The following is a 22,598-nucleotide window of genomic DNA, read 5'->3' on the forward strand; positions in this document are numbered from 1 at the left end:
GGGAGAGAGAGCGTGGGGGGAGAGAGAGCGTGGGGGAGAGAGAGCGTGGGGGAGAGAGAGCGTGGGGGAGAGAGAGCGTGGGGGAGAGAGAGCGTGGGGGAGAGAGAGCGTGGGGGAGAGAGAGAGGTGGGGGAGAGAGAGCGTGGGGAGAGAGACCGGGGCGGAGAGAGAGCGGGGGAGATAGAGCGGGGGGGGCGAGAGTGGGAGGGAGAGAGAGAGTGGGAGGGAGAGAGAGAGTGGGAGGGAGAGGGGGGGGAGGGAGAGCGAGGGGGGAGAGAGAGTAGGGGGGGAGAGAGAGAGTGGGGGGAGAGTAGGGGGAGAGAGGGAGCGTGGGGGAGAGAGAGCAGTGGGGGAGAGAGAGCGTGGGGGAGAGAGAGCGAGGGGGAGTGATAGTGGGGGGGAGAGATAGTGGGGGGGAGAGATAGTGGGGGGAGAGGGAATGTGGGGAGAAACAGAGTGTGGGGGGGAATGAGAGTGTGGGGGGGGGAGAGACAGTGAGTTGGGGGGAGAGAGAGAGAGAGTGGGGGAGAGAGAGCGAATAGGGGGGAGAGAGAGAATGGGGGGGGAAGTGAGAGAGTGGGGGTGGGAGTGATTAAGTGGCGGGGGGGCAGAGAGAGTGAGTGGTGGAGAGAGATTTGGGAGATAGAAAGGTAAATAAAAGAAATCCCAGCTGTTACCAGGCAACCCGAGGCCACCGGTGGCCATTTTGTGTCTAGGCCTCAAAGCCTCCTGAATCCTGGAGGGATGAAATCTCGTCAAACCGGGGTAGGGGTAGGGAGTGCCCGGGTCAGCCGCACCACCCCGAGTGTTTTGTTTGTGCTGAACGGCATTCGAAACCGGTGAAATATTAAATATCTTCGTCTTTGACGGGTACTCACTTACCTGACCATGATCCAACAAGATGGCGGCAGCGATGGCGGCTTCCTGTCGGAACGAGCAGAGAGAGAGAGAGAGAGAGAGAAGGTCAACCTGGGTCCAGTGACGGCACACACCTGCAGTCCTGATCACCACATCGCCATTAAACACTACAAATGAGACCCCCACCAACCTCTCCCCCCAGGGTCCCCCCTCGCCACTTCCTTCTCTCCGACACAACAATCCCGCATCATAAGGCAGGACAGAGGGGGTGTGCTGCTCACGGTAGGAAGAGAAAAGTGGCCATTCAGCCCCTCGGAGCTCATGCCAAGATACAATGGTTGCCCTCGGATCTGGCCTCACTCCAATGAATCCGCTCCGGACTCCATGAGCTGCCAAAGAGGCACGGTAGCACAGTGGTTGGCACTGCTGCCTCACAACACCAGGGACCCGGGTTCGATTCCAGCCTCGGGTCGCTGTCTGTGTGGAGTTTGCACGTTCTCCCCGTGTCTGCGTGGGTTTCCTCCGGGTGCTCCGGTTCCCTCCCACAGTCCAAAGATGTGCGGGTTAGGTGGATTGGCCATGCTCAATTGTCCCTTAGTGTCCAAAGATGTCCAGGTTAGGTGGATTGGCCATGCTAAATTGCTCCTTAGTGTCCAAAGATGTGCAGGTTAGGTGGATTGGCCATGCTAAATTGTCCCTTAGTGTCCAAAGGTGTGCGGGTTAGGTGGATTGGCCATGCTAAATTGTCCCTTAGTGTCCAAAGATGTGCAGGTTAGGTGGATTGGCCATGCTAATTTGTCCCTTAGTGTCCAAAGATGTGCAGGTTAGGGGGATTGGCCATGCTAAATTGCCCCTTAGTGTCCAAAGATGTGTAGGTTAGGTAGATTGGCCATGCTAAATTGTCCCTTAGTATCCAAAGATGTGCAGGTTAGGTGGATTGGCCATGCTAAATTGTCCCTTAGTGTCCAAAGATGTGCAGGTTAGGTGGATTGGCCATGCTAAATTGTCCCTTAGTGTCCAAAGATGTGCAGGTTAGGTAGATTGGCCATGCTCAATTGTCCCTTAGTGTCCAAAGATGTCCAGGTTAGGTGGATTGGCCATGCTAAATTGCTCCTTAGTGTCCAAAGATGTGCAGGTTAGGTGGATTGGCCATGCTAATTTGTCCCTTAGTGTCCAAAGATGTGCAGGTTAGGGGGATTGGCCATGCTAAATTGCCCCTTAGTGTCCAAAGATGTGTAGGTTAGGTGGATTGGCCATGCTAAATTGTCCCTTAGTGTCCAAAGATGTGTAGGTTAGCTGTATTGGCCATGCTAATTTGTCCCTTAGTGTCCAAAGATGTGCAGGTTAGGGGGATTGGCCATGCTAAATTGCCCCTTAGTGTCCAAAGATGTGTAGGTTAGGTAGATTGGCCATGCTAAATTGTCCCTTAATCTAATTCCTTTCGAAAATTACTTTTCCATTTCAACTGGCCAAGTTTCCAAACAAAACTCGATGACAAACAGAAATAAAATCCCTCTGGATGGTATATTCACGCCCGCGTGTGAATGAGAATGTGTGTGAGTGAGTGAGCGTGTGTGTGAGAGAGAATGTGTGTGAGTGAGTGAGGATGCGTGTGTGTGAGAGAGTGAGTGAGTGAGCGTCTGTGTGAGTGAGAATGTGTGTGAGTGAGTGAGGGTGTGTGTGTGTGAGAGAGTGAGTGAGAGAGCGTGTGTGTGAGTGAGAATGTGTGTGAGTGAGTGAGGGTGTGTGTGTGTGAGAGAGTGAGTGAGAGAGCGTGTGTGTGAGTGAGAATGTGTGTGAGTGAGTGAGGGTGTGTGTGTGTGAGAGAGTGAGTGAGAGAGCGTGTGTGTGAGTGAGAATGTGTGTGAGTGAGGGTGTGTGTGTGTGAGAGAGTGAGTGAGTGAGGGTGTGTGTGAGTGAGAATGTGTGTGAGTGAGTGAGGGTGTGTGTGTGTGAGAGAGTGAGTCAGCGTTCGTGTGAGTGAGAATGTGTGTGAGTGAGTGAGGGTGTGTGTGTGTGTGAGAGAGTGAGTGAGCATTTGTGTGAGTGAGAATGTGTGTGAGTAAGTGAGGGTGTGTGTGTGTGTGAGAGAGTGAGTGAGCATTTGTGTGAGTGAGAATGTGTGTGAGTGAGTGAGGGTGTGTGTGTGTGTGAGAGAGTGAGTGAGCATTTGTGTGAGTGAGAATGTGTGTGAGTGAGTGAGGGTGTGTGTGTGTGAGTGAGAATGTGTGTGAGTGAGGGTGTGTGTGTGTGAGAGAGTGAGTGAGTGAGGGTGTGTGTGAGTGAGAATGTGTGTGAGTGAGTGAGGGTGCATGTGTGTGAGAGAGTGAGTGAGCGTTCGTGTGAGTGAGAATGTGTGTGAGTGAGTGAGGGTGTGTGTGAGAGAGTGAGTGAGTGAGCGTGTGTGTGAGTGAGAATGTGTGTGTGAGTGAGGGTGCATGTGTGTGAGAGAGTGAGTGAGTGAGCGTCTGTGTGAGTGAGAATATGTGTGAGTGAGTGAGTGTGTGTGAGAGAGTGAGCGTGTGTGTGAGTGAGAATGTGTGTGAGTGAGTGAGGGTGTGTGTGTGTGTGTGAGAGAGTGAGTGAGTGAGCGTCTGTGTGAGTGAGTGAGGGTGTGTGTGTGTGTGTGAGAGAGTGAGTGAGTGAGCGTCTGTGTGAGTGAGTGAGGGTGTGTGTGTGTGTGTGTGTGTGAGAGAGTGAGTGAGTTAGTGTCTGTGTGAGTGAGAATGTGTGTGAGTGAGTGAGGGTGTGTGTGTGTGTGAGAGAGTGAGTGAGCGTCTGTGTGAGTGAGAATGTGTGTGAGTGAGTGAGGGTGTGTGTGTGTGAGAGAGTGAGTGAGTGAGCATCTGTGTGACTGAGAATGTGTGTGAGAGAGTGAGTGAGTGAGCGTTCGTGTGAGTGAGAATGTGTGTGTGAGTGAGGGTGTGTGTGTGTGTGAGAGAGTGAGTGAGTGAGCGTCTGTGTGAGTGAGAATGTGTGTGAGTGAGGGTGTGTGTGTGAGAGTGAGAGTGAGTGAGCGTCTGTGTGAGTGAGAATGTGTGTGAGAGAGTGAGTGAGTGAGCGTTCGTGTGAGTGAGAATGTGTGTGAGTGAGTGAGGGTGTGTGTGTGTGAGAGAGTGAGTGAGTGAGGGTGTGTGTGTGTGAGAGAGTGAGTGAGTGAGCGTGTGTGTGAGTGAGAATGTGTGTGAGTGAGTGAGGGTGTGTGTGTGTGAGAGAGTGAGTGAGTGAGGGTGTGTGTGTGTGAGAGAGTGAGTGAGTGAGCGTGTGTGTGAGTGAGAATGTGTGTGAGTGAGTGAGGGTGTGTGTGAGAGAGAGTGAGTGAGTGAGGGTGTGTGTGAGTGAGAATGTGTGTGAGTGAGTGAGGGTGTGTGTGTGTGAGAGAGTGAGTGAGAGAGCGTGTGTGTGAGTGAGAATGTGTGTGAGTGAGTGAGGGTGTGTGTGTGTGAGAGAGTGAGTGAGTGAGGGTGTGTGTGAGTGAGAGAGTGAGTGAGTGAGGGTGTGTGTGTGTGAGAGAGTGAGTGAGTGAGCGTGTGTGTGAGTGAGAATGTGTGTGAGTGAGTGAGGGTGTGTGTGTGTGAGAGAGTGAGTGAGTGAGGGTGTGTGTGTTTGAGAGAGTGAGTGAGTGAGCGTGTGTGTGAGTGAGAATGTGTGTGAGTGAGTGAGGGTGTGTGTGAGAGAGAGTGAGTGAGTGAGGGTGTGTGTGAGTGAGAATGTGTGTGAGTGAGTGAGGGTGTGTGTGTGTGAGAGAGTGAGTGAGTGAGCGTGTGTGTGAGTGAGCGTGTGTGTGAGTGAGAATGTGTGTGAGTGAGTGAGCGTGTGTGTGAGAGAGAGTGAGTGAGTGAGGGTGTGTGTGAGTGAGAATGTGTGTGAGTGAGGGTGTGTGTGTGTGAGAGAGTGAGTGAGTGAGGGTGTGTGTGTGTGAGAGAGTGAGTGTGTGAGCGTGTGTGTGAGTGAGAATGTGTGTGAGTGAGTGAGGGTGTGTGTGTGTGAGAGAGTGAGTGAGTGAGCGTGTGTGTGAGTGAGAATGTGTGTGAGTGAGTGAGGGTGTGTGTGTGTGAGAGAGTGAGTGAGTGAGGGTGTGTGTGTGTGAGAGAGTGAGTGAGTGAGCGTGTGTGTGAGTGAGAATGCGTGTGTGAGTGAGTGAGGGTGCATGTGAGTGAGAGAGTGAGTGAGTGAGCGTGTGTGTGAGTGAGAATGCGTGCGAGGGTGTGTGAGGGGTGATCTTCTAGAGGTCTATAAAATAATGAGGGGCACAGATCAGCTAGATAGTCAATATCTTTTCCCAAAGGTAGGGGAGTCTAAAACTAGAGGGCATAGGTTTAAGGTGAGAGGGGAGAGATACAAAAGGGTCCAGAGGGGCAATTTTTTCACACAGAGGGTGGTGAGTGTCTGGAACAAGCAGCCAGAGGTAGTAGTAGAGGTGGGTACAATTTTGTCTTTTAAAAAGCATTTAGACAGTTACATGGGTACGATGGGTATAGAGGGATATGGGCCAAATGTGGGCAATTGGGATTAGTTTCAGGGTTTCAAAAAAAAAGGGGTGGCATGGACAAGTTGGGCCGAAGGGCCTGTTTCCATGCTGTAATCCTCAATGACTGTGTGAGTGAGTGGGGTTGTGGATAGTCTGGAGGGATGTCAGAAGTTACAGAGGGACATAGATAGGATGCAAGACTGGGCGGAGAAGTGGCAGATGGACTTCAACCCAGATAAATGGGTCGTGGTCCATTTTGGCAGGTCAAATGGGATGAAGCAGTACAATATAAAGGGAAAGACTCTTAGTACTGTAGAGAATCAGAAGGACCTTGGGGTCCGGGTCCATAGGACTCTGAAATCGGCCCCGCAGGTGGAGGAGGTGGTTAAGAAGGCGTATGGTGTGCTGGCCTTTATCAATCGAGGGATTGAGTTTAGGAGTCCGGGGATAGGGCGGCACGGTAGCGCAGTGGTTAGCACTGCTGCTTCACAGCTCCAGGGTCCCGGGTTCGATTCCCGGCTTGGGTCACTGTCTGTGTGGAGTTTGCACATTCTCCTCATGTCTGCGTGGGTTTCCTCCGGGTGCTCCGGTTTCCTCCCACAGTCCAAAGATGTGCGGGTTAGGTTGATTGGCCAGGTTAAAAATTGCCCCTTAGAGTCCTGGGATGTGTAGGTTAGAGGGATTAGCGGGTAAATATGTGGGATTGTGGTCGGTGCAGACTCGATGGGCCGAATGGCCTCCTTCTGCACTGTAGGGATTCTATGATTTCTACGATAATGATGCAGCTATATAAGACCCTCGTCAGACCCCACTTGGAGTACTGTGCTCAGTTCTGGTCGCCTCACTATAGGAAGGATGTGGAAAAGATTGAAAGGGTGCAGAGGAGATTTACAAGGATGTTGCCAGGATTGAGTGGCATGCCTTATGAGGATAGGCTGAGGGAGCTCGGTCTTTTCTCCTTGGAGAGACGTAGGATGAGAGGAGACCTAATAGAGGTATATAAGATGCTGAGAGGCATAGATCGGGTGGACTCTCAGAGGCTTTTTCCCAGGGTGGAAATGTCTGCTACGAGAGGACACAGGTTTAAGGTGCTGGGGGGGTAGGTACAGGGGAAATGTTAGGGGGAAGTTTTTCACACAGAGGGTGGTGGGCGAGTGGAATCGGCTGCCGTCAGTGGTGGTGGAGGCGAACTCAATAGGGTCTTTTAAGAGACTCCTGGATGAGTACATGGAGCTTAATAGGATGGAGGGTTATAGGTAGGTCTAGAAGGTAGGGATATGTTCGGCACAACTTGTGGGGCCGAAGGGCCTGTTTGTGCTGTAGTTTTTCTATGTTTCTATGTTTCTCTGACTCTGTGTGAGTGAGTGAGTGAGTGAGTGAGTGAGTGAGTGAGTGAGTGAGTGAGTGCGTGAGTGAGTGAGTGAGTGAGTGAGTGCGTGAGTGCGTGAGTGAGTGAGTGCGTGAGTGCGAGTGAGTGAGTGAGTGAGTGAGTGAGTGAGTGTGAGTGAGTGTGAGTGAGTGAGTGAGTGAGTGAGTGAGTGAGTGAGTGAGTGTGAGTGAGTGAGTGAGTGAGTGAGTGAGTGAGTGAGTGAGTGAGTGAGTGAGTGAGTGTGAGTGAGTGAGTGAGTGAGTGAGTGAGTGAGTGAGTGAGTGTGAGACTCTGAAACAGTGCGCTGCAGCGGGTACAAGAGGGGCGGCTCCCCCACCATCTTCTCGAGGGGCAATTAGGGACGGGCGATAAACGCTGGGCCCGGCCAGCGATGCCCTGAGCGTATGGAATGGCGGAGCAAGCCCAATGGGCCGAATGGTCTACTCCTGCTCGCCTTCCTCGAGTTTCCATGTTCTGATTGGTCCACAGGCGCGGACAGGTGAACCACCTCCAGCCACAAGCTTTATTGTGAGTCAGTCCCCCGCAAGGGAGGGGGAGATAGAGGTAGTTTGAGGTGGGATGGAGTGGGGGGGCGGGGAATGGGGTGGGCATGTCAGGGCAACCGCCAACCCCCCAGCAAGGATCTGATGGTCCAAACCAATGGGCAAGGTGCGGCGCAACGCTGGAGGGTCGGATTGGGGTAATTGGCGATGCCCCCACAGAGTGGGAGAGCCAGCCAGAACCTGAGCGTGGCTGAGGTAAAGGGGGAAACGGCTGGAGGGAGGAGGTTGGGTCCATGGAGTGAGGTGGGAGGGGTATTGTCCGGCGAGGAGAGGGGGTGGGCTGAGGGCAGCCGGGAGCCTGCGCCGCGGTTATTGGCTGCGGCGGTGGGTCTCTCACCTTTGCTTGGTCTTGTCCGGGGAGCAAGGGCTTGCCCTCTGTGATCTGGATCTCCTGGAGTTCCGTCGCCATGGTTCTTGCGGTCTGCACACAAGCAGAAAGGAGAGAAAATCATTCCCTGAGAAATTGCGGAGCAGATCGAATCCATTGGGATGGTGTACAGTCGGAGTTAGTGTCCTAATCCTGGGCGAGCCAAGGGCCAGAAGGGCGGGGGGGGGGGGGGGGAAGTACAAGGGGATACAGAAACTCCTGGGATTAAGTACTGGCACACATCTAATTAGTGGCCCAGTCTTGGGCGAGCCAAGGGCCAGACTGTAGAAGGGGCTACAGAAACTCCCTGGGATCTTGAAGGCTATTAAAAAAAGTAGACTAGTTTAGAATAGGGATCGCAGTTGGCCTTATTTATCCACAGAAGCCCACAGAAGGTACAGCAACAGTGGTAGAACATAGAACATTACAGCGCAGTACAGGCCCTTCGGCCCTCGATGTTGCGCCGACCAGTGAAACCAATCTAAAGCCCCTCTAACCTACACTATTCCAATATCATCCATATGTTTATCCAATAACCATTTGAATGCTCTTAATGTTGACGAGTCCACTACTGCTGCAGGCAGGGCATTCCACGCCCTCTCTGAGTAAAGAACCTACCTCTGACATCTGTCCTATATCTCCCAACCCTCAATTTAAAGCTATGTCCCCTCGTGCTAGCCATCACCATCCGAGGGAAAAGGCTCTCACTATCCACCCTATCCAATCCTCTGATCATCTTGTATGCCTCTATTAAGTCACCTCTTAACCTTCTTCTCTCTAACGAAAACAACCTCAAGCCCCTCAGCCTTTCCTCATACGATCTTCCCACCATACCAGGCAACATCCTGGTAAATCTCCTCTGCACCCTTTCCAACACTTCCACATCTTTCCTATAATGCGGCGACCAGAACTGTACGCAATACTCCAAATGCGGCCGCACCAGAGTTTTGTCCAGTTGCAGTATGACCTCCTGGCTCCGAAACTCAATCCCTCTCCCAATAAAAGCTAACACACCGTACGCCTTCTTAACAACCCTATCAACCTGGGTGCCAACTTTCAGGGATCTATGCACATGGACACCCAGATCCCTCTGTTCATCCACACTACCAAGTATCTTACCTGACGGTAAATATGGGCAAGGAGGACAGGGTACCAGAGGCTAAGTCACCCTTCGGGATTTAAGAACATGCGCTGGGACACATCTATTTAATGGCCTAATCTTGGGCTAGCCAAGGGCCAGAAGGGGGGGGACTGTAGAAGGGGCTACAGAAACTCCCTGGGATTTTGAAGAGTATTAAATAAAAGTAGGCTAGAGTAGGGATCACAGTGTGCCTTATATATACCATAAGAAATCACAACGTGCCTTATTTATATATTTGCATGATATATATATATATCATGCAAAGGTATTGTCCGCATAGACGCATATAGAATAATTGGTAGAGAATTTTAAACAAGTCAGGCAGCACGGTGGCACAGTGGTTAGCACTGCTGCCTCACAGCGCCGAGGACCCGGGTTCAAAGAACAATACAGCACAGGAACAGGCCCTTCGGCCCTCCAAGCCCGTGCCGCTCCCTGGTCCAAACTAGACCATTCTTTTGTATCCCTCCATTCCCACTCCGTTCATGTGGCTTTCTAGATAAGTCTTAAACGTTCCCAGTGTGTCCGCCTCCACCACCTTGCCCGGCAGCGCATTCCAGGCCCCCACCACCCTCTGTGTAAAATACGTCCTTCTGATATCCGTGTTAAACCTCCCCCCCGACCTCACCTTGGACCTATGACCCCTCGTGAACGTCACCACCGACCTGGGAAAAAGCTTCCCACCGTTCACCCTATCTATGCCTTTCATAATTTTATACACCTCTATTAGGTCACCCCCTCATCCTCTGTCTTTCCAGTGAGAACAACACCAGTTTACCCAATCTCTCCTCATAACTAAGCCCTTCCATACCAGGCAACATCCTGGTAAACCTCCTCTGCACTCTCTCCAAAGCCTCCACGTCCTTCTGGTAGTGTGGCGACCAGAACTGGGCGCAGTATTCCAAATGCGGCCGAACCAACGTTCTATACATCTGCAACATCAGACCCCAACTTTTATACTCTATGCCCCGTCCTATAAAGGCAAGCATGCCATATGCCTAATTCACTACCTTCTCCACCTGTGACGTCACCTTCAAGGATCTGTGGACTTGCACACCCAGGTCCCTCTGCGTATCTACACCCTTTCTGGTTCCGCCATTTATCGTATAGCTCCCCCCTACGTTAGTTCTACCAAAATGCATCACTTCAATTCCAGCCTCAGGCGACTGTGTGTGGAGTTTGCACATTCTCCCCGTGTCTGCGTGGGTTTCCTCCGGGTGCTCCGGTTTCCTCCCACAGTCCAAAGATATGTGGGTTAGGTTGATTGGCCGTGCTAACTTGCCCCTGAGTGTCAGGGGGCTCGCTAAGTATTGTGGATTGAAAATATATTTTCAATTGTCTTGTAAGCTTTGGCCAAGATGCAGCCTGCCCCAAAGCATAATGGGAAAGGAGCAGAACTAGACTAGAGCTACATTCTTTGGAAACAGTGAGGTATAGAACATTATCAGTAGGAGACTATGCAGCTGCAAGCTGCCAAGATTTTAAAATTAATAGAGGTATTTAGCTTCTAAGTTTAAGTGAATAGAAGTATTCAGTTTCAACTGATAAAGTTTAAAGCTTATTTGTTGGTGTCAAAAGTAGGCTTACATTAACACCGCAATGAAGTTACTGTGAAAATCCCCTAGTCGTCACACTCCTACGCCTGTTCGGGTACACTGAGGGAGAATTTAGCACGGCCAATCCATCCATCTTCCGGACTGTGGGAGGAAACAGGAGCACCCGGAGGAAACCCACGGGAAGAGAACTTGCAGACTCCACACAGACAGTGACCCGAGCCGGGAATCGAACCCGGGTCCCTGGCGCTGTGAGGCAGCGGTGCTAACCACTGTGCTACCGTGTCCCCCGCGATAAGGGGTGGGTAGCCAGCAGGCCAGAGAGAGATGACTCCCTCTCTGTTCCCATGGGTTGCAGGTGGCGAGGCTGATCCTTGAACCTACCGAATTTGCATAGGCAAGGTCACTAGGCAACTGGGGGAAGAACTTCTGGGTCCAGTTAACCAATGCATTCCCAATTCTGCTCGAAGGTAGAATGCTATTGGCCCAAGGTTAATCATGTGTATTATTGTAATTGGACCAGCCAGTGTGGATGACAGGTTGGACGGGAGAAACGAACCTTCGAAAAGGTATATCTGTTATACACATGTACTGTAACAGCAGAGAGGATTTGGATTCTTCAGGCTGTCTCTCTCCCAATGCGCATTGGTCAATAAAGAACGTCTTTAACTGTGTGCTATCTTTCATGAGTCTTTGTATTAGCTGAGTTCAGCTCAATACATAGCACCATAGGGAAACCCCCCTGAAAATCCCTGTACAGGAGTGAATGGGAAGGGGTTTGGGCCCATTGGGATTGTGTACAGTCGGAGTGAATGGGAAGGGGATTGGGTCCATTGGGATTGTGTACAGTGGGAGTGAATGGGAAGGGGTTTGGGTCCATTGGGATTGCGTACAGTGGGAGTGAATGGGAAGGGGATTGGGTCCATTGGGATTGTGTACAGTGGGAGTGAATGGGAAGGGGTTTGGGTCCATTGGGATTGTGTACAGTGGGAGTGAATGGGAAGGGGTTTGGGTCCATTGGGATTGTGTACAGTGGGAGTGAATGGGAAGGGGTTTGGGACCATTGGGATTGTGTACAGTGGGAGTGAATGGGAAGGGGTTTGGGTCCATTGGGATTGTGTACAGTGGGAGTGGATGGGAAGGGCTTTGTGTCCATTGGGATTGTGAACAGTGGGAGTGAATGGGAAGGGGTTTGAGTCCATTGGGATTGCGTACAGTGGGAGTGAATGGGAAGGGGTTTGGGTCCATTGGGATTGTGTACAGTGGGAGTGAATGGGAAGGGGTTTGGGTCCATTGGGATTGTGTACAGTGGGAGTGAATGGGAAGGGGTTTGGGTCCATTGGGATTGTGTACAGTGGGAGTGAAGGGGAAGGGGTTTGGGGTCTAGTGGGATTGTGTACAGTGGGAGTGAATGGGAAGGGGTTTGGGTCCATTGGGATTGTGTACAGTGGGAGTGAATGGGAAGGGGTTTGGGCCCATTGGGATTGTGTACAGTGGGAGTGAATGGGAAGGGGTTTGGGTCCATTGGGATTGTGTACAGTGGGAGTGAATGGGAAGGGGTTTGGGTCAATTGGGATTGTGTACAGTGGGAGTGAATGGGAAGGGGTTTGGGTCCATTGGGATTGTGTACAGTGGGAGTGAATGGGAAGGGGTTTGGGTCCATTGGGATTGTGTACAATGGGAGTGAGTGGGAAGGGGTTTGGGCCCATTGGGATTGTGTACAGTGGGAGTGAATGGGAAGGGGTTTGGGCCCATTGGGATTGTGTACAGTGGGAGTGAATGGGAAGGGGTTTGGGACCATTGGGATTGTGTACAGTGGGAGTGAATGGGAAGGGGTTTGGGTCCATTGGGATTGTGTACAGTGGGAGTGAATGGGAAGAGGTTTGGGTCCATCGGGATTGTGTACAGTGGGAGTGAATGGGAAGGGGTTTAGGTCCATCGGGATTGTGCACAGTGGGAGTGAATGGGAAGGGGTTTGGGTCCATTGGGATTGTGTACAGTGGGAGTGAATGGGAAGGGGTTTGGGACCATTGGGATTGTGTACAGTGGGAGTGAGTGGGAAGGGGTTTGAGTCCATTGGGATTGTGTACAGTGGGAATGAATGGGAAGGGGTTTGGGTCCATTGGGATTGCGTACAGTGGGAGTGAGTGGGAAGGGGTTTGGCTCCATTGGGATTGTGTACAGTGGGAGTGAGTGGGAAGGGGTTTGAGTCCATTGGGATTGTGTACAGTGGGAATGAATGGGAAGGGGTTTGGGTCCATTGGGATTGTGTACAGTGGGAGTGAATGGGAAGGTGTTTGGGTCCATTGGGATTGTGTACAGTGGGAGTGAGTGGGAAGGGGTTTGAGTCCATTGGGATTGTGTACAGTGGGAATGAATGGGAAGGGGTTTGGGTCCATTGGGATTGCGTACAGTGGGAGCGAATGGGAAGGGGATATTTTGTGTTGTAATATTCTGCTATGAATCAGCTATCTGGAGTTGCTGGGATGCCCTTTATAGAGTGATATTGTGGTCTGAAGGAGATTGTTGATGCTTCGGAGAAGCGATTGGGAAAGGCAGCAGGAACAAGACGGCAAGATAAAACGGCAGTGATGACATTCTCTCCGAATAACTCACAGAATAAATTAGGGACAGCTTTAAATAGATAAGCCTTAACCCATCACTCAGCAAGTCCCAGTTTACAAACACAGGTGTCTCTCAGTCCCCTCTCTCTCTCAGGGAGATATCTGTACACTGACTGGTGTTTCTCAGTCCTCTCTCTCTCAGGGAGATATCTGTACACTGACTGGTGTCTCTCAGTCCTCTCTCTCTCAGGGAGATATCTGTACACTGACTGGTGTCTCTCAGTCCTCTCTCTCTCAGGGAGATATCTGTACACTGACTGGTGTCTCTCAGTCCCCTCTCTCTCAGGGAGATATCTGTACACTGACTGGTGTCTCTCAGTCCCCTCTCTCTCAGGGAGATATCTGTACACTGACTGGTGTCTCTCAGTCCTCTCTCTCTCAGGGAGATATCTGTACACTGACTGGTGTCTCTCAGTCCCCTCTCTCTCTCAGGGAGATATCTGTACACTGACTGGTGTCTCTCAGTCCCCTCTCTCTCTCAGGGAGATATCTGTACACTGACTGGTGTCTCTCAGTCCCCTCTCTCTCTCAGGGAGATATCTGTACACTGACTGGTGTCTCTCAGTCCCCTCTCTCTCTCTCAGGGAGATATCTGTACACTGACTGGTGTCTCTCAGTCCCCTCTCTCCCAGGGAGATATCTGTACACTGACTGGTGTCTCTCAGTCCCCTCTCTCCCAGGGAGATATCTGTACACTGACTGGTGTCTCTCAGTCCCCCCTCTCTCAGGGAGATATCTGTACACTGACTGGTGTCTCTCAGTCCCCTCTCTCTCTCGGGGAGATATCTGTGCACTGACTGGTGTCTCTCAGTCCCCTCTCTCTCAGGGAGATATCTGTACACTGACTGGTGTCTCTCAGTCCCCTCTCTCTCAGGGAGATATCTGTACACTGACTGGTGTCTCTCAGTCCCCTCTCTCCCAGGGAGATATCCGTACACTGACTGGTGTCTCTCAGTCCCCTCTCTCTCAGGGAGATATCTGTACACTGACTGGTGTCTCTCAGTCCCCTCTCTCTCTCAGGGAGATATCTGTACACTGACTGGTGTCTCTCAGTCCCCTCTCTCTCTCAGTGAGATATCTGTACACTGACTGGTGTCTCTCAGTCCCCTCTCTCTCAGGGAGATATCTGTACACTGACTGGTGTCTCTCAGTCCCCTCTCTCTCTCTCAGGGAGATATCTGTACACTGACTGGTGTCTCTCAGTCCCCTCTCTCTCTCAGTGAGATATCTGTACACTGACTGGTGTCTCTCAGTCCCCTCTCTCTCTCGGGGAGATATCTGTACACTGACTGGTGTCTCTCAGTCCCCTCTCTCTCAGGGAGATATCTGTACACTGACTGGTGTCTCTCAGTCCCCTCTCTCTCAGGGAGATATCTGTACACTGACTGGTGTCTCTCAGTCCCCTCTCTCTCTCTCTCAGGGAGATATCTGTACACTGACTGGTGTCTCTCAGTCCCCTCTCTCTCAGGGAGATATCTGTACACTGACTGGTGTCTCTCAGTCCTCTCTCTCCCAGGGAGATATCTGTACACTGACTGGTGTCTCTCAGTCCCCTCTCTCTCAGGGAGATATCTGTACACTGACTGGTGTCTCTCAGTCCCCTCTCTCTCTCAGGGAGATATCTGTACACTGACTGGTGTCTCTCAGTCCCCTCCCTCTCTCAGGGAGATATCTGTACACTGACTGGTGTCTCTCAGTCCACTCTCTCTCTCAGGGAGATATCTGTACACTGACTGGTGTCTCTCAGTCCCCTCTCTCTCTCAGGGAGATATCTGTACACTGACTGGTGTCTCTCAGTCTCCTCTCCCTCTCTCAGGGAGATATCTGTATACTGACTGGTGTCTCTCAGTCCCCTCTCTCTCTCAGGGAGATATCTGTACACTGACTGCTGTCTCTCAGTCCCCTCTCTCTCTCAGGGAGATATCTGTACACTGACTGGTGTCTCTCAGTCCCCTCTCTCTCAGGGAGATATCTGTACACTGACTGGTGTCTCTCAATCCCCTCTCTCTCTCAGGGAGATATCTGTACACTGACTGGTGTCTCTCAGTCCCCTCTCTCTCAGGGAGATATCTGTACACTGACTGGTGTCTCTCAGTCCCCTCCCTCTCTCAGGGAGATATCTGTACACTCCGTTTCCTACACCCCTCCCCTTTCCCTCCACCTCATTCCCTATCACACGGTTAGCACAGTAGTTAGCACTGTTGGCTCACAGCGCCAGGGACCCGGGTTCGATTCCGGCCTTGGGTCACTGTCTGTGTGGAGTTTGTACCTTCTTCCCGTGTCTGCGTGGGTTTCCTCCGGGTGCTCCAGTTTCCTCCCACAGTCCAAAAATATGCGGGTTAGGTGGATTGGCCGTGCTAAATTGCGCCTTAGTGTCCAAAGATGTGCAGGTTAGGTGGATTGGCCATGCTAAATTGTCCCTTAGTATCCAAAGATGTGCAGGTTAGGTGGATTGGCCGTGCTAAATTGTCCCTTAGTGTCCAAAGATGTGCAGGTTAGGTGGATTGGCCGTGCTAAATTGTCCCCTTAGTGTCCAAAGATGTGCAGGTTAGGTGGATTGGCCCTGCTAAATTGTCCCTTAGTGTCCAAAGATGTGCAGGTTAGGTGGATTGGCCGTGCTAAATTGTCCCTTAGTGTCCAAAGATGTGCAGGTTAGGTGGATTGGCCATGCTAAATTGTCCCTTAGTGTCCAAAGATGTGCAGGTTAGGTGGATTGGCCGTGCTAAATTGTCCCTTAGTGTCCAAAGATGTGCAGGTTAGGGGGATTGGCCGTGCTAAATTGTCCCTTAGTGTCCAAAGATGTGCAGGTTAGGTGGATTGGCCGTGCTAAATTGTCCCTTAGTGTCCAAAGATGTGCAGGTTAGGTGGATTGGCCATGCTAAGTTGTCCCTTTGTGTCAGGGGAACTAGTGGGGTAAACATATCGGATTTTGGGGATAGGGCCTGGGTGGGATTGTTGTAGGTGGAGACTTGCTGGGCCGAATGGCCTCCTTCTGCTCTGTGCCTCTGTGCCTCCAGTTTCCCCAACTCCTTGCCAGCTGTAATTAGCCCCAACGTCACAGGGAAGACTTCCTTGCTGAGTGAGTCTGGACCTCAAGACCTCCCCCCCTCGGCCCACTCCCCCCACCTACCCCCCACACCGTTGCCCCCTCTCTCACGTTGGTTACCCCGAGGCAGACGTCACCTTTGGGGCGATGACGGTGCCTGCAGGGTGGGGTTAACTGTCCCCGCTCCCCTCTGCCTCCAACCACAAATACTCTTCCCCCCCCCCACCTCCATTCCACCTTCCTTCCTCTCAGACAGGAAAGGAGAAACCTCACATCCCCTCAAGAATTAACTTCCAGCTCAGTACAAACATGCGTGTGCGGGACTCCAGCTGGATACACGGTCCCCGGAGACAGAGACAGTCAGTACACACAGACACAAACAGGTCAGGTGGGAGGAACAGAGAGAGAGAGAGAGAGAGGAGGGAGGGGGGAAGGGGGGGGGGGTAGGGGGGCGGAGGGAGGGGGCGGGGGTAAGGGGGGGTAGGGGGGGTAGGGGGGCAGAGGGAGAGAGAGAGAGAGAGACAGAGACAGAGAGAGAGAGACAGAGAGAGACAAAGAGAGAGGCAGAGAGAGAGCGAGAGACAGAGAGAGAGACAGAGAGAGACAGAGAGAGAGAGAGAGAGACAGAGAGAGAGAGAGAGAAAGAGAGAAACAAAGAGAGAGAGACAGAGAGAGAGACAGAGACAAAGAGAGAGAGAGAGAGACAGAGAGTGAGAGAGAGAGAGAGACAGAGAGTGAGAGAGAGAGACAGAGACAGAGAGAGATACAGAGAGAGAGAGGCAGAGAGACAGAGAGAGACAGAAAGAGAGAAAGAGAGAGACAGAGAGAGACAGAGAGAGAGAGAAACAGAGAGAGACAAAGAGAGAGAGAGAGAGACAGAGAGAGAGGGAAAGAGAGAGAGAAACAGAGAGAGAAACAGAGAGAGACAAAGAGAGAGAGAGAGACGGAGAGAGACAAAGAGAGAGAGACAGAGAGAGAGAGAAAGAGAGAGAGAGAAAGAGAGAGAGACAGAGAGACAGAGAGAGACAAAGAGAGAGAGACACAGGATGATCTGACGGCCCAGGAGTCCTGGAACAGCAGTGAGCCAAGCCCTCGGAGTAGAGAGGATGGGGATCCAATTCCCCCTCCCCCCCCCCCCCCCCACCCCCCGGGGTCTATACTGACCCCAGCTGTGGGTAGAGAGGGAACAGGAGGGAGTCAGTGGCAAGGCTCCTAACACACCCAGCGGCACGCTGGCACAGTGGTTTAGCACAGCTGCCTCACAGTGCCAGGGACATGGGTTCGATTCCCGGCTCGGGTCACTGTCTGTGTGGAGTTTGCACATTCTCCCCGTGTCTGCGTGGGTTTCCTCCGGGTGCTCCGGTTTCCTCCCACAGTCTGAAAGACGTGCTGGTTGGGGTGCATTCGGCCGTGTTAAATTCTCCCTCAGTGTCACCTGAACAGGTGCCGGAGTGTGGGGACTAGGGGATTTTCACAGTAACTTCATTGCAGTGTTAATGTATGCCTAGTTGTGACACTAATGACCTACTTTGTGACCGACCTCGCATTAAGTTGATCTTTCTCTACACCCTAGCTCTGACTGTAACACTCCATTCTGCACTCTCTCCTTTCCTTCTCCCCTATGTACTCTATGAACGGTATGCTTTGTCTGTACAGCACGCAAGAAACAATACTTTTCACTGTATCCCAATACATGGGGCGATAACAATAATAATAAATCGGGAGGCGATGGCCTAGTGGTATTATTGCTGGACTATTAATCCAGAAACTCAGCTAACGTTCTGGGGGGGACCCGGGTTCGAATCCCACCCACGGCAGATGGTGGAATTTGAATTCAATAAAAAAATATCTGGAATTAAGAATCTACTGATGATGGTGAATCCATTGTCGATTAAAAAGGAAAAGGTCCTCAGGGATAGGATTTACGACCATTTAGAAAGATGCAGCTTAATCCGGGATAGTCAGCACGGATTTGTGAAGGGCAAGTCTTGCCTCACAAATTTGATTGAATTTTTTGAGGAGGTAACTAAGTGTGTTGATGAAGGTAGGGCAGTTGATGTCATATACATGGATTTTAGTAAGGCGTTTGATAAGGTCCCCCATGGTCGGCTTATGATGAAAGTGAGGAGGTGTGGGATAGAGGGAAAGTTGGCCGATTGGATAGGTAACTGGCTGTCTGATCGAAGACAGAGGGTGGTGGTGGATGGAAAATTTTCGGACTGGAAACCGGTTACCAGCGGAGTGCCACAGGGATCAGTGCTTGGTCCTCTGCTCTTTGTGATTTTTATTAATGACTTAGAGGAGGGGGCTGAAGGGTGGATCAGTAAATTTGCTGATGACACCAAGATTGGTGGAGTAGTGGATGAGGTGGAGGGCTGTTGTAGGCTGCAAAGAGACATAGAGAGGATGCAAAGCTGGGCCGAAAAATGGCAAATGGAGTTTAACCCTCATAAATGTGAGGTGATTCATTTTGGTAGGACTAATTTAAATGTGGATTACAGGGTCAAAGGTAGGGTTCTGAAGACTGTGGAGGAACAGAGAGATCTTGGGGTTCATATCCACAGATCTCTAGAGGTTGCCACTCAAGTGGATAGAGCTGTGAAGAAGGCCTATAGTGTGTTGGCGTTCATTAACAGGGAGTTTGAGTTTAAGAGCCGTGGGGTTATGCTGCACCTGTACAGGACCTTGGTGAGACCACATTTGGAATATTGTGTGCAGTTCTGGTCACCTCACTGTAAGAAGGATGTGGAGACACTGGAAAGAGTGCAGAGGAGATTTACCAGGATGCTGCCTGGTTTGGAGGGTAGGTCTTATGGGGAAAGGTTGAGGGAACTTGGGCTTTTCTCTTTGGAGCGGAGGAGGTTGAGAGGAGACTTGATAGAGGTTTATAAGATGATGAGGGGGATAGATAGAGTGAACGTTCAAAGACTATTTCCTCGGGTGAATGGAGCGGTAACTAGGGGGCATAACTATAGGGTTCATGGTGGGAGATATAGGAAGGATATCAGAGGTAGGTTTTTTACTCAGAGAGTGGTTGGGGTGTGGAATGGACTGCCTGCAGGGATAGTGGAGTCAGACACTTTAGGAACATTTAAGAAGCTATTGGATAGGCACATGGAGTACTTCGGGATGATAGGGAGGAAATAGCTTGATCTGGGTTTCAGACAAAGCTCGGCACAACAACGTGGGCCGAAGGGCCTGTTCTGTGCTGTACTGTTCTATGTTTCTATGATTGTCGGAAAAACCCATCTGGTTCACTAATGTCCTTTAGAGAAGGAAATCTGCCGTCCTTACCCGGTCTGGCCAACATGTGACTCCAGAGCCTCACAGCAATGTGGTTGTCTCTCAACTGCCCTCCTAGGGGCAACTAGGGATGGGCAATAAATGCTGGGCCCAGCCAGCGACGCCCATGTCCCACGAATGAATTTTAAAAAAATAATAAATCAAATCAAAATAATGAATGAACTTAAAAACTTAGAACCCGACACAGACCCAGGGACAGGAAGGGAGAGGCCATTCAGCCCCTCCCGGGGCCCTGTTCCCCCGCTGCAAGCCCGCAGGGCTGACCTGCGGCCTAACGCCACTACACACATGACTTGGCCTTTGCCAACCCTGTCCCACGCTTCTGTGCGCAGGGAATCGTTGCCAAACTTCCTCACCCCTCAGAAAGCCTGGCACGGGATTCTCAGACCCTGCGTCCATTCCCACCAACCGAGCAGCTGGCTGGTGAGGCCTCACGCAGTCTAATGCCCTGAGCCTGCAAGGGTGGGGGAACAGAGGGTGGCGGCCACAGGCACGGGGAGGGAGGGGGTACCAGCGAGCGCCGGACACAGCCTCCAACAGGTCACCCAGCAACAGAGACAGGGCCTTCAGCAGGGCTTGGCTGGGGTAAACAAATGTCTCAGCAATGATTTATGGTGCCTTTATCTTCCCGAGCCAGACACACACACAGAGTAAAAACAAGCAGACTATTTACAGCGCGGACGAACATCCTTGTGTTCACAAGGCACCTCCTCTGGGGAGACGGGCGGTTCAGAAATTCCTGGCTTCAACTTACCACAATCCCCAGCAAGAACTCGCAAGTACTTGGAGAGGGTTAGATACAGAGTAAAGCTCCCTCTACACTGTCCCCCCATCAAACACTCCCAGGACAGGTACAGCACGGGGTTAGATACAGAGTAAAGCTCCCTCTACACTGTCCCCATCAAACACTCCCAGGACAGGTACAGCACGGGGTTAGATACAGAGTAAAGCTCCCTCTACACTGTCCCCCCATCAAACACTCCCAGGACAGGTACAGCACGGGGTTAGATACAGAGTAAAGCTCCCTCTACACTGTCCCCCATCAAACACTCCCAGGACAGGTACAGCACGGGGTTAGATACAGAGTAAAGCTCCCTCTACACTGTCCCCCCATCAAACACTCCCAGGACAGGTACAGCACGGGGTTAGATACAGAGTAAAGCTCCCTCTACACTGTCCCCCATCAAACACTCCCAGGACAGGTACAGCACGGGGTTAGATACAGAGTAAAGCTCCCTCTACACTGTCCCCCCCATCAAACACTCCCAGGACAGGTACAGCACGGGGTTAGATACTGAGTAAAGCTCCCTCTACACTGTCCCCATCAAACACTCCCAGGACAGGTACAGCACGGGGTTAGATACAGAGTAAAGCTCGCTCTACACTGTCCCCATCAAACACTCCCAGGACAGGTACAGCACGGGGTTAGATACAGAGTAAAGCTCCCTCTACACTGTCCCCCATCAAACACTCCCAGGACAGGTACAGCACGGGGTTAGATACAGAGTAAAGCTCCCTCTACACTGTCCCCCCATCAAACACTCCCAGGACAGGTACAGCACGGGGTTAGATACAGAGTAAAGCTCCCTCTACACTGTCCCCCATCAAACACTCCCAGGACAGGTACAGCACGGGGTTAGATACAGAGTAAAGCTCCCTCTACACTGTCCCCCCCATCAAACACTCCCAGGACAGGTACAGCATGGGGTTAGATACAGAGTAAAGCTCCCTCTACACTGTCCCCATCAAACACTCCCAGGACAGGTACAGCACGGGGTTAGATACAGAGTAAAGCTCCCTCTACACTGTCCCCCATCAAACACTCCCAGGACAGGTACAGCGCGGGGGATCAGATGTCAAAGGTGAAATGGCCACTGACCTCCCAGGCAATTGCTGGTCTGGGAGATTAGGCCTATTGCCCGTTCTCTCCCCGGAGACGGTTATTTTAGACGTGGCGTTCCAGCCCTGAATATTGTTTCAATCGACAGGAACTCTCTCTTGGAACAGCCTGTTTCTTGCTCTTGGCAATAACAAGTAGCTGGGGCCTGTTTGGGTTCAGGCTGACTGATGCCTGAGGTAGGCCTCAGTTTCCAGCTCACAGGCCCAGAGGCAGTGCCAACGGAGGGCCTCCTCGGGTCAGTGAGGGGGGACTGGAGGAGAGGGGAGAGAGAGCAGTGGCCAAGACGCTGTCCCTCTCCACCCAACACATGCCCAACCCCCCTCTCAGAGGACATGTCATTTGTCACGGCAACTGGTTTCCCGGGAATCCCTGGGGACAGCTCAGGCAAGCCGGGGGAAAGAAACGGAAAATCTTTGACCGCAGAGGGAGACTTGATTTGATTTATTGTTGTCACACGTATTGGGATGCGGTGAAAAGTATTGTTTCTGCCAGCTATACAGGCAGAGCATACTGTTCATAGAGTACTCAGGGGAGAAGGAAAGGAGAGGGTGCAGAATGTAGTGTTACAGTCATAGCCAGGGTGGAGAGGAAGATCAGCTTAATGCGAGGTCGGTCCATTCAAAAGTCTGAGGGCAGCAGGGAAGAAGTTGTTCTTGAGTCAAAAGGTAAGGGAGAGAGAGAGAGACAGAGAGAGAGAGAGAGAGACAGAGAGAGAGACAGAGAGAGAGAGAGACAGAGAGAGAGAGAGACAGAGAGACAGAGAGAGAGAGACAGAGAGAGACAGAGAGAGAGGGAGAGAGAGAGAGACAGAGAGAGAGGGACAGCGAGAGAGAGAGAGACAGAGAGAGAGAGAGAGACAGAGAGAGAAAGGGAGACAGAGAGAAAGAGAGAGAGGCAGAGAGGGGGAGAGAGAGAGAGAGAGGAGCATGAGGCACACACGTGTGGAGCGAGAGACAAGATCTTACATCTGGGGAGAGGAAGATTGGGAGAGAGAGGAAGTGAGACATGCAGAGAGTGAGGGAGCGAGAGAGACAAAGACAGAAATAAAAATAGGGAAGCAAAGGGGGAGAGAGGGAGATGGGGGACATCGAGAGTGGTGGGAAGCATGAAGAGAGAGATAGGGAGAGAGTGATAGAGAGAGATGGGGAGAGAGAGAGAGAAAGAGAAAGAGATGGAGAGTGAGTGGGAGAGACAGAGAGAGAGATAGAAATCATAGAAACCCGACAGTGCAGAAGGAGGCCATTCGGCCCATCGAGTCTGCACCGACCACAATCCCACCCAGGCCCTACCCCCATATTCCTACATATTTACCCACTAATCCCTCTAACCTACGCATCTCAGGACTCTAAGGGGCAATTTTTAACCTGGCCAATCAACCTAACCCGCACATCTTAGGACTGTGG

The 22,598-nt window shown here is 51.6% G+C and overlaps 1 long non-coding RNA gene across 4 annotated transcripts; it reads right to left on the minus strand.

Annotated features, from left to right (window-relative positions):
- Positions 1–881: 881 nt before the first annotated feature.
- Positions 882–21,476, minus strand: LOC144490754 (uncharacterized). 4 transcript variants are annotated; one of them, XR_013497332.1, is made up of 3 exons: positions 21,175–21,476; positions 7,599–7,682; positions 882–924 (listed from the first exon to the last, which is right to left on the minus strand). It is a non-coding gene; the product is annotated as an uncharacterized LOC144490754 (long non-coding RNA). The 4 variants fall into 4 exon arrangements; XR_013497333.1 differs by lacking the exon at positions 21,175–21,476 and adding an exon at positions 20,050–20,099; XR_013497331.1 differs by lacking the exon at positions 21,175–21,476 and adding an exon at positions 19,969–20,046.
- Positions 21,477–22,598: the final 1,122 nt, after the last annotated feature.

This window comes from Mustelus asterias, unplaced genomic scaffold (assembly GCF_964213995.1).
Source record: "Mustelus asterias unplaced genomic scaffold, sMusAst1.hap1.1 HAP1_SCAFFOLD_3740, whole genome shotgun sequence".
NCBI lineage: Eukaryota > Metazoa > Chordata > Chondrichthyes > Carcharhiniformes > Triakidae > Mustelus > Mustelus asterias.